At 42.6% G+C, this 9580-nt stretch overlaps 1 long non-coding RNA gene across 1 annotated transcript; it reads left to right on the forward strand.

Moving 5' to 3' along the window:
- Positions 1 to 5409: 5409 nt before the first annotated feature.
- LOC130908578 (uncharacterized) lies at positions 5410 to 8509 on the forward strand. Its single transcript, XR_009061617.1, has 3 exons — positions 5410 to 5526; positions 5610 to 5724; positions 8389 to 8509. It is a non-coding gene; the product is annotated as an uncharacterized LOC130908578 (long non-coding RNA).
- The last annotated feature ends 1071 nt before the right edge of the window (positions 8510 to 9580 follow it).

Genomic DNA, 9580 nt, shown 5'->3' on the forward strand with positions numbered 1-9580 from the left:
GACGTAGCCTAGGAATGTGGTTTCAGGAACATGGAACTCGCACTTCTCAGCTTTGACGTACAGTCTGTTCTCGAGGAGCCGCTGGAGCACTTGTCGGACGTGGTCCTCGTGCTCCGGTGGTGTGCGCGAGAACACCAAGATATCGTCTAGGTACACAACCACAAACCTGTTAATCATGTCTCCCAGGACATCATTAACAAGGTTCTGGAAAACTGCAGGGGCGTTTGTGAGCCCAAACGGCATTACCAAATATTCAAAATGGCCTAGGGGTGTATTAAAAGCGGTCTTCCACTCGTCACCCTCCCTAATACGGACCAGGTGGTAGGCACTGCGCAGGTCGAGTTTTGTGAAAATAGTGGCGCCATGGAGGGGGGTGAACGCAGACTCAAGAAGAGGAAGAGGGTACTTATTTTTTATCGTTATCTCGTTCAAGCCTCGAAAGTCTATGCAGGGTCTCAGGCCGCCGTCTTTTTTTCCCGTGAAAAAGAAACCCGCACCTACTGGGGAAGACGACGGGCGAATGGCACCAGTTGCTAATGACTCGGTAATGTACTTTTTCATCGCCTCCCTTTCTGGAAGAGAGATGTTATAGAGGCGACCCTTTGGAAGAGCCGCACCAGGAAGGAGGTCGATGGCACAATCATAAGGTCGGTGTGGAGGGAGCGACGCTGCGCGGTCTTTATTGAATACCTGCCCCAGGTCGTGGTAGCATTTTGGCACGGCTGACAGGTCTGGTTGTTCCAGGCTCGGGACAGGACAAGCAGGCACTAGAGCAGATTTTAAGCAGTTAGTATGGCAGAAATCGCTCCAAGCCGTAATCCTGGGGTGTGTCCAGTCTATGGAGGGGTTATGAGTCTTCAACCAAGGCAGACCAAGGACCAGCGGTGTGCAGGGGCTATGGAAAACTAAAAACTGGCTCACCTCTCTGTGGTTGCCTGACAGGAGGACGTCTAAGGCTTCTGTTTTATTGCTCACGCTAAACAGGAGACGACCGTCCAGCGCAGTGGTTCTTAATGGGGCAGGAAGCGGGTGCGTAGCCAGCCCCAACTGGTCCACGAGGCCACGATCTATAAAATTCTCATCAGAGCCACAATCAACAAGGGCAGTCACTGTATGGGACTGATCCTTCCAGGTGAGTGTGGCGGGGAGCTGGAGCCTTCGTGAGGAATTGTAAGACATATGACTCACCAGTAAGTCTTTGCTTGGGGAGACCAGACGCACTGGGCAGCTGCGGATGAAATGCCCACTTTGACCGCAGTATATACATAATTGTGCACTATACCTGCGGTTGCGCTCCTCGTGTGTCAGCCTAGTGCGGCCCCACTGCAGTGGCTCGGTCCTTCCAGCGGGGGGCGGCGCCGCCTGCGCACCATCAGAGGCTTGGACAGGAAACAGTGATGGCCGCGGAATGACCGAGAGGCGGGTGTGCCGAGCGGCCGGCTGTTCTCTTCGTTGTCTCCGGCGTTCAAGCAGTCGATTGTCAATATTTATGGCTTGGCGGACAAGATCGTCCAGCGAATCCGATTCGTCCCGTGTGGCCAATTCATCTTTGATAGTCTCATCTAGTGCGCAGATGAAGATTTCTTGTAGCGCTGCGTCATTAAAGCGGCTTTCAGCCGCCAAACACCGGAACTCCACTGAGAATTCGGCGACGTTTCGAGTCCCTTGGCGAGCCGACATGAGCCGTTTGGCTGCCTCTTTGCCGCGGACAGGATGGTCAAAGATTTTGCGCATTTCCTCGGTGAAGCGGGCGTACGAGAGACACACAGCGGATCCCTGCTCCCACACGGCCGAAGCCCAATCCAAAGCCGCCCCCCGCAAGGAAGCGATGAGGTAGGCAATCTTTGCTCTATCCCCCTGGTATGCGGAGGGTTGCTGCTCAAAAACTAGGCTGCATTGAACTAGAAAGGCCCGACACGCACCGAGGTCGCCGTCGTACGGAGCCGGTGCGGGAACGTGGGGCTCTTGGCGCGAAGCCGATGACGCCGGGTTAGCAGTGGGCGCGTGGCTCGGAACGGCGGCGGGGTGGCTTGGAGATAACGGGGGCGTATGTGAATGAGAAGGCGATGTAAGCCGTGCCTGGATGGCCTGGATTGTCCGAGAGATGTCAGTTACCTTATGGAAGAGCGCTTCTATGGCCTGGTGATGATTAAGGAGTGACGTAGGCGAGCTGGCGAGGTTGTCTGCGGGATCCATGTTATGGCCCGATCAAGCTGTTAGGGTTGCGTGAGCAAGAGGGGATCCCAGAGCAGACACACAGGGGTGAGATGAGTAATCTTTTATTGATGATCACAAGAATGTGGCGAGGGCTGGTGACTTGGCTCGGGGTAGTTGAGCTGGCGTGAGGCGAAGGAGCTCGGAGGGAGGCAGGCGTGGAATCCGACAAGGGGCGCGCAGAGAACAGGTCCTGGGGCGAGAGAAAAAACAAGTCGTGAGCCGGTGATCAGGAGTACGTATCAAAGCAATGCGAGAAACAACTGACGGTGGAACCAGACGAGTTGATCGGGCGACGAGGTGGAGCGTCTGCTTGGCTTTTAAAGCTGGCTGATGTTAATTGCCCTCAGGTGTGGCCGCTCCACTCGTCTGACCTGTAATCAAGTAAAAACATGCACACCTGCTGGAGGTGGGCATGTCTCAAAAGGAAGGGGAAGAGGACCTAACAATAGCAGGCTCAACTTTGAAAAAGAGATTAGTTCTGTTGTAAGAGCAAGTTTTTCCAGCTCCGTCTCTTGGCAAAAATGAAACCTTTTCTTAGTCGCCACGACCTTGAAAAAGCAATTCACGCTTTTATAAGCTCAAGGCTGGACTACTGCAACGCACTTTGTTTTGGTCTTCCCGAGTCCTCAATTGCTCATCTCCAACTTGTTCAAAATGCTGCTGCTCGATTTTTAACAGATACACCGAGACGTGAACATATTACCCCCGTGCTATCATCGCTCCACTGGCTTCCAGTCCATTTTAGAATTGATTTCAAACTTTTACTCTTTGCTTTTAATTCTATTTATTAATGGCCAGGCTCCTCTTACTCTCGCAAATTTTAACCATCCATAATTCTGGCAGGACTCTTCGTTCTACTGGCCAACTTCATTTGCACGTTCCGAGGTACAAACTCAAACAGTGGGGAGACCGATCTTTTGCACTTGCTGCCCCCAGGTTGTGGAATAGGCTTCCCCCTGAAATCCGCACCACTTCGAGTTTAGGCCTTTTTAAATCTCAGTTAAAGACACACCTTTTTAGACTCGCCTTTCCCCAAGATTAGTGTAGCCTGGTTTTATTTCTTAAGGGTTTTTAAATCATTTGCGCCCAAAAATGTATAAATACGTTCTATTTTTAATTGTTTCAGTGTCCCAAAGACGTATTTTATATGTCTGGCTTCTGATTCATTTGAGGTCCAAAGCACAAAGCTGAAAATCCATTTTAAAGAAATAAAACTGGCCACTGGAGAGCAGTAGCGCATTTGGTAAGACCTGCAACCCTATTCAACGGCAACGAGAGGCCAAGCTGCAAAGCCGGGGCGCTGGCGGAAGACCGAGCAGAACAACCGGTAGGACGCCCGGGATGCCAGCCGCTGGACGAGCGAGCAGAACGACGGAGCGAGAAGAACAACCGGGATGACTAGATGCCGTTGAGCCCGTTCTCCTCGCAAGCACAGCCTGCAGAGACTCAAAAAAAAAACAACAACCGGTAAGACGCTCTTTTTGAGACATTTGTGGCTGTCGTGGCCACAATAGCGTCATCTTTCAGTTAGTTATGTGTAAATAAATTGTTACTTTGCAATCAAAAGCTCTATTTGTCTTGTTCTTTCTGTTATTTTGTAAAAGGAAAACATTAGTCAGATGTTTGGGATGTAACTAGAGCTGTCCCGACTAGTCGACATAGTCGACGTCATCGATGACGTAAATCCGTCGACGAGCACAACATCCTGTCGACGGTTAATGAAGGGTTAAAAAAATATATGCGCGGAAAGTTCAGAATGTCGGATGCTCTGTATGCAAGCGGGGAAAGCGGCACAAAGCCAAAAAAGCGCACCAGAGTGTCCAAAACATTGACTTATTTCAAAGAAACAAAGGAGGGTACACTCTTCTGTCCTGTCTCTTCAATGCCAAGCTTGGCTGCACGTCGGCCGTGAATAAACACCTCAAGCGCCGTCACCCAGTTTGTAAATTTTTTTTTTGTTTTTTCATTTTTTGTACACCAGAGGGTGCTGTCGCCTTACTAAATAATAATGTTTCATTGACAATGGGCCTTTAAGTGCTATTAGTATTGTTCTTAATGCTAACTGAAAGGTTTATTTCATGTTATGGTTTATTTTATGGTATAGAAAATTATATAAGGTTAAAAGGTCATAAATATATACAGTATATACAGTGATTGCACTCAAGGGAGAGATTGTCAATGATAAGGTAATACATTAAGGTAAAGGCAATTCATATAGGCAATTCATTGACATATAAATAAGGTTTAAAAGGAAAAGGGTGAAAAGTTTTCGTTAATTTCTAATTGTGTTGTTTTATTTGTGTGCACCGTAGCTCTTACCGTGTGATTACATCAAGGATGGAATAAAAGTTGTAAACCATCAGTTTAAGAGACAATCTTTTCAATCGGGATGCTACACTAGTTAATTCTATTAGCATTTGAACTCATTGTTTATTTGTGATTTATTATTGTTATTTACGTGTTTATTTGTACTTTAATAATTTAAGTTTTCCAATATGTTTTTGTGAATTGATAAGTGTCAACAAAAATTTCATTGCTAAATTAGTAAACAAAAAAACAAAAAAAATGTTTTTTTAATTATTAGATTAGTCGACTAATCGTAAAAATAGTCGGCTGACTAATCGGGAGAAAATTAGTCGTTTGGGACAGCCCTAGATGAAACTAAAGCAAAAAACAGCTGTGTTAAAGTCATGTTTGAAATGCATGCTTTCACAAAAAGCTCAATTTCTCTGTTTTTTAATCAGAAATTGGAAAATTGCTCAAACTAAGCTATTTTCTAATGCTGATTTCTAAAGAATGGAAAAAGATATGAACTTACTTTTTTTCTGCTGAAAGAAGAGAGTCTAATCTTTCTTTTGGCTTATGTTTATATAGCAATAGAATAGAATTTTCTGTGGGCCTTGCAAAATCAGTCAAAATACAGTAAAACGGCCGGGAGCGAAGGGCCTTGCTCCGGTGAAAATGGCTCGGAGTGAATGAGTTAATGTTTTCGGATTTTATCTGTTTTATTGTTTTATTTGCTGTCTGACTTTTATCATGATGCGGTGTTTTGTTTCTTTTCTTTTTTTTCTTAATGTCATTGTATAATACTTTCCTGCCTTTTATTTACTATGAGCCATGTTTGTCTTTGTTGTAAAGCACTTTGGGGACCTTTCGGGTTTTGTAAAGGGCTATATAAATAAATTTGATTGATTGCTTGATTGGTGTGCGGTTGAAGTAAGCAGTGTGTAAATCAAACCAGACAAACCCACGGAATCTCCAAACATGGATTAAGCACGACGTAGATGAAGCACTGGGACTTTCTGTGTTGTGCGTTTGTTTTTATCACTTCGCTGATCATTCGTGGACAAAATTCTAACAATGTGTGCATCTTGTGTTATCATGAAGTGTAGATTGATACGCCGGCCACTTGACTGACTACAGTGAGGCAAAATTACAAATAATATTATGGTTGCCGAACGCAGGAGGGATGACGTGGATTTTGTTGTTACAAGGAAACACTCCAAGGTATTTTTCATTTAGTTATATTTATGGTATTATGAGCTCATCACACATGTACATATAAACACAAATAGTATGTCATTCTTTTTAATGCAGATATTGATTGCACATAAAACTTTTGGACAACATGATACCATTTCTTGATTTATTTATTGGTGCATGTTCAAAACAAGTCAATAAATCACAATTCATAAAATTAATTAGAAAAATATTAACAAAGGAGGAGCATAAGTCGAAAAACTTGTAACACTTGCATGTATGCATTTAGGGTAAGAAGCCAATGTATGACTTGTAGTAGATGAGTGTTTGTTTCCCATTTCCTTTTCGTTGTATAACTAGATCATTAGCAAAGCTGATGATGTCTCAGCTGTGACGCAAAACACAGAATTGTAGTCAAATTGAACATAATTGTGCCATTCTACACGTACTGATTAGCAACAGGCTAGCAGCAGATAGCATGTGTTGCAGCCACAGCAGTCCAGTAGTTGTAGAAAATAATATCAAACATCATTACAATCATCATTGTAATAACAATACCAAAGACAAGTTGTTTCAGGCGCAAAATTTTAGCTTTAGTTTGGAGCACTGGACACATGAAAATGCGGGGACATGAAGAACATACCTTCCATAACACAGTGGCAACAGGGCTACATAAATACCCAGTCTTTGTTGTGCCACGGGGTTGGTTCCACATCTGTCTTCATGAACATGTTATCATCCCATGTCGTGATGATGGCAGATGGATGCGGTATTGTCTTTTTAGAGGGATTTTGATAAGTGATGCCACTCCAGCTCCACTGTTGATTTGGTTAGAGAAAGTGTACAACGGAAGTCGCAAGCAGAACTGCGGAAGTAAAGCGGAAGTACTCCGGAAATTTGTCTATAAGTGGCAAGTGCAGAAGGTATATCTTATTTCTAATTTTCATGCAAGATGTTTTCAGTGTAATGATGCCAACAATTAGTAATGATGACTAAAAGAGATCCAAGTTAGTTTATGTCACCATGACCGAAGTGAGGGAGGGCTACTTTTCTCAATATATAAGCATACTGGCAAAGAAATATATTTTTGGTGATGCACTAATGGCATCCTCAAAGATGATTTAATTGCTCTGTCCATTTTCATAATTAGCGTCGAAATATATACACGTATAAGACTTTATCTTTGCTTTATCCACATGCTAAATAATGTATCACAACCACGCTAAATGAACGTATATCCTTGTTTTGCTTCTCTTGTTGTCTTGAATAATTTAAGATTAGTAACAACATTTTTTGCTCGAGATGTAGACATACAGTGATCCCTCGCTATTTCGCGCTTCAAACTTCGCGCCCTCAGTCCATCTCAGATTTTTTTTTCAATTAAAAATAAATAAATAAAGATGAGCTGTCCCGAGCCGATCAAGTAGTCTCACTCTCCCTCCCTCTCCCTGCTCTTTGTTCGTCAGAGAGTGAACTGGAGTTGTTTATTAAAGTAAATGATGATTGATGGACGGTTAAGCTTTAATCTTGCCAGAGATTCGACCTTCAAAGCGCACCATGCGTCAATCATCATTTAACTTGCTAAACAGTTGCTCTGGCAACTCATTGTGTGTAAGCGAGCAGAAAGAGTAGATTTCAGTGACTCACTCTGTAAATAACCAAAGCCTAATTTGTCTCTGGAATGTATTTTATTTTGTAATTCAGCATAACTTCCTGTTACGCTTTTATTTTGGTGTATTTCCTGTACCATGTGTTTCGCAATGTTTTTAATTTGAAGGCGGGCCATAAGGAGGGCTGGCGAACTGTGAGAGTTTTGATCTAGTCTAGCGGCCCCTCTGGAAGAGGAAAAGCTCTTACAGCGATCCTGGTGATCGTTTTATTTTCAATGGTGAACGGTTTTATTTTCTTATGGTTCAAGGGAACGGTTTTGCAAGGTTTGACAATAAAAGACACCAAATCATCAGTCAAGTCTCACCCTTATTCAGAGCGGGTCCGCTACACTCCATGAAGCATTTAATGAAGACAAGCATTTTTCTACTTTATTCTTGTTTTAAAATAATTCGGTGAGACAGTAACATGCTTAAAACGTATCATAATTATTATGTATAAAGTGCTTAAAAACCATCTATTAAAATACTTATGTACATACGTTTTTTTTGTTTTTGTTTTTTTTTATTATACTTTGGGGGAAAAGGTGAAAAACGTCTAATATGTGTATCTTTTCCAATGATAAATCTGAATTTTTTTTTTTTTTTTTAAGTTGGGGGAGGGGGCGACACTACATCGTGGTTTTTCACTTATCGCGGCGGGTTGTGGTCCCTGTTAACCACGAAAAACGAGGGATCACTGTAATTCAGAGTGTTTATCAAAGTTGGCGCAGCCTTACTTTACGAGGAGTACAGAGCTGTGGTTACCCGGATGAAGACTGGAAACTGGTCTCGTGATTGGCTGATGATGAACACAAATCAAAACAAATTTGCGGCGTCCAAGTCTTTTAAAAAGGGGAAATCTCCTATAAACCACTGAGAACCATTTTAGAAATATTTACCAAAAACTTGTTTCATTAATGTCTTGAAATATTATGGTTATTTCATGACTCACTGAAGTGTAAATCCTACATTGTGCACCTTTAATGGCAATCATTTCTCCAAACATGTTTCGCTACTCACTCCTCTTTTGTTGTGTTCGTAGACAGATGTGCATACACAGTATGTCTGTGGGTCTCGTTTCCTGAATCCATCTTCATTGGGACTTGCTAACATGGAAAAACAGTAATGAGGACTCTGAGTTTCAAAATAAAGAGAAATTTGACCACTCATGTTTAGATTGTAAAAGATCTTGGCTAATGTTAATTGCCTTTCCCCATAGTATACAGTATAACATGGCCAATACCACAGTATGCAGCTGTGCCACGTACATCAGCAGAAACAGTTCTGCTTCTAAATGGTGACCACGAGGAAGCTATGTTTTTAAATCTGAACATAGTAAAACTACTACTATTGTGAGGTATTGGTTAAAAGGTATTCAGGTGAAACTCAATGCATGAGGTGCATCACACTTTGATGCAATCAAATGTGCCTATTGATTAATAGATAGTCAAAGGATTCAATTTCCAAGACATGCTATCCCTGCGTACTGCTGCACATTTTGCTGCCAGAGCACCCCTCAGGACAAATGTGTTTCAGTTGAGCTGATCCAATCCTTGCTCTATTGTTTTTATGTACTTCTGTTTAGTGCTCCCTCAGCTCCACTGACTACCTGTCTGTTTAGAGGCCAATAAACATAAATCAGACTTGTTAGAGGTTTTCATAAATTCTAACGTGCAGGAGAAAAGGTGCTCTAACAGCTTGGCAAAGTCTATTGAGAATTGGAAATGAATTTCTGTCTTGGTAGTCTTCAAGAGCATTATTGGTATCATTAAATTCTTGATGAAAAATATGTGTTATAGGAAGCCACATACTGTATCGGCAAGCTATTGTTATCAATCAATATGACTTACAGTGCTGCAGACTTCTTTTATTGAATCAGATCTGCTAAAGGACCATTACTTTTATTCACTACAATGTTTCTCATCCCTGAGAGAGATGGAATTTATTTTAAATATGAAATCTCATTAGACATTTCCCTCACATACATCCTATTACTAATATACCATAACATAGATGGTTTCTATCATGCAACGTTGTAAAAACCAAAAGTACAAAAAGCATAGCATGCTTTTTAATACTTAAAGGCAGGGGTCCCCAACGACCGGGCTGCGCGGAAATAATGAATAATTTATTAACGACTGCATTCTGACCAATTGACTTTGGCCTGTGCCGCTTAACACACCAATATCCCTGTCTACTCTAGATATACAACTACAGGATAGGAGGTCGTCATA

This window comes from Corythoichthys intestinalis, chromosome 20 (genome assembly GCF_030265065.1).
Source record: "Corythoichthys intestinalis isolate RoL2023-P3 chromosome 20, ASM3026506v1, whole genome shotgun sequence".
Taxonomy (NCBI): domain Eukaryota; kingdom Metazoa; phylum Chordata; class Actinopteri; order Syngnathiformes; family Syngnathidae; genus Corythoichthys; species Corythoichthys intestinalis.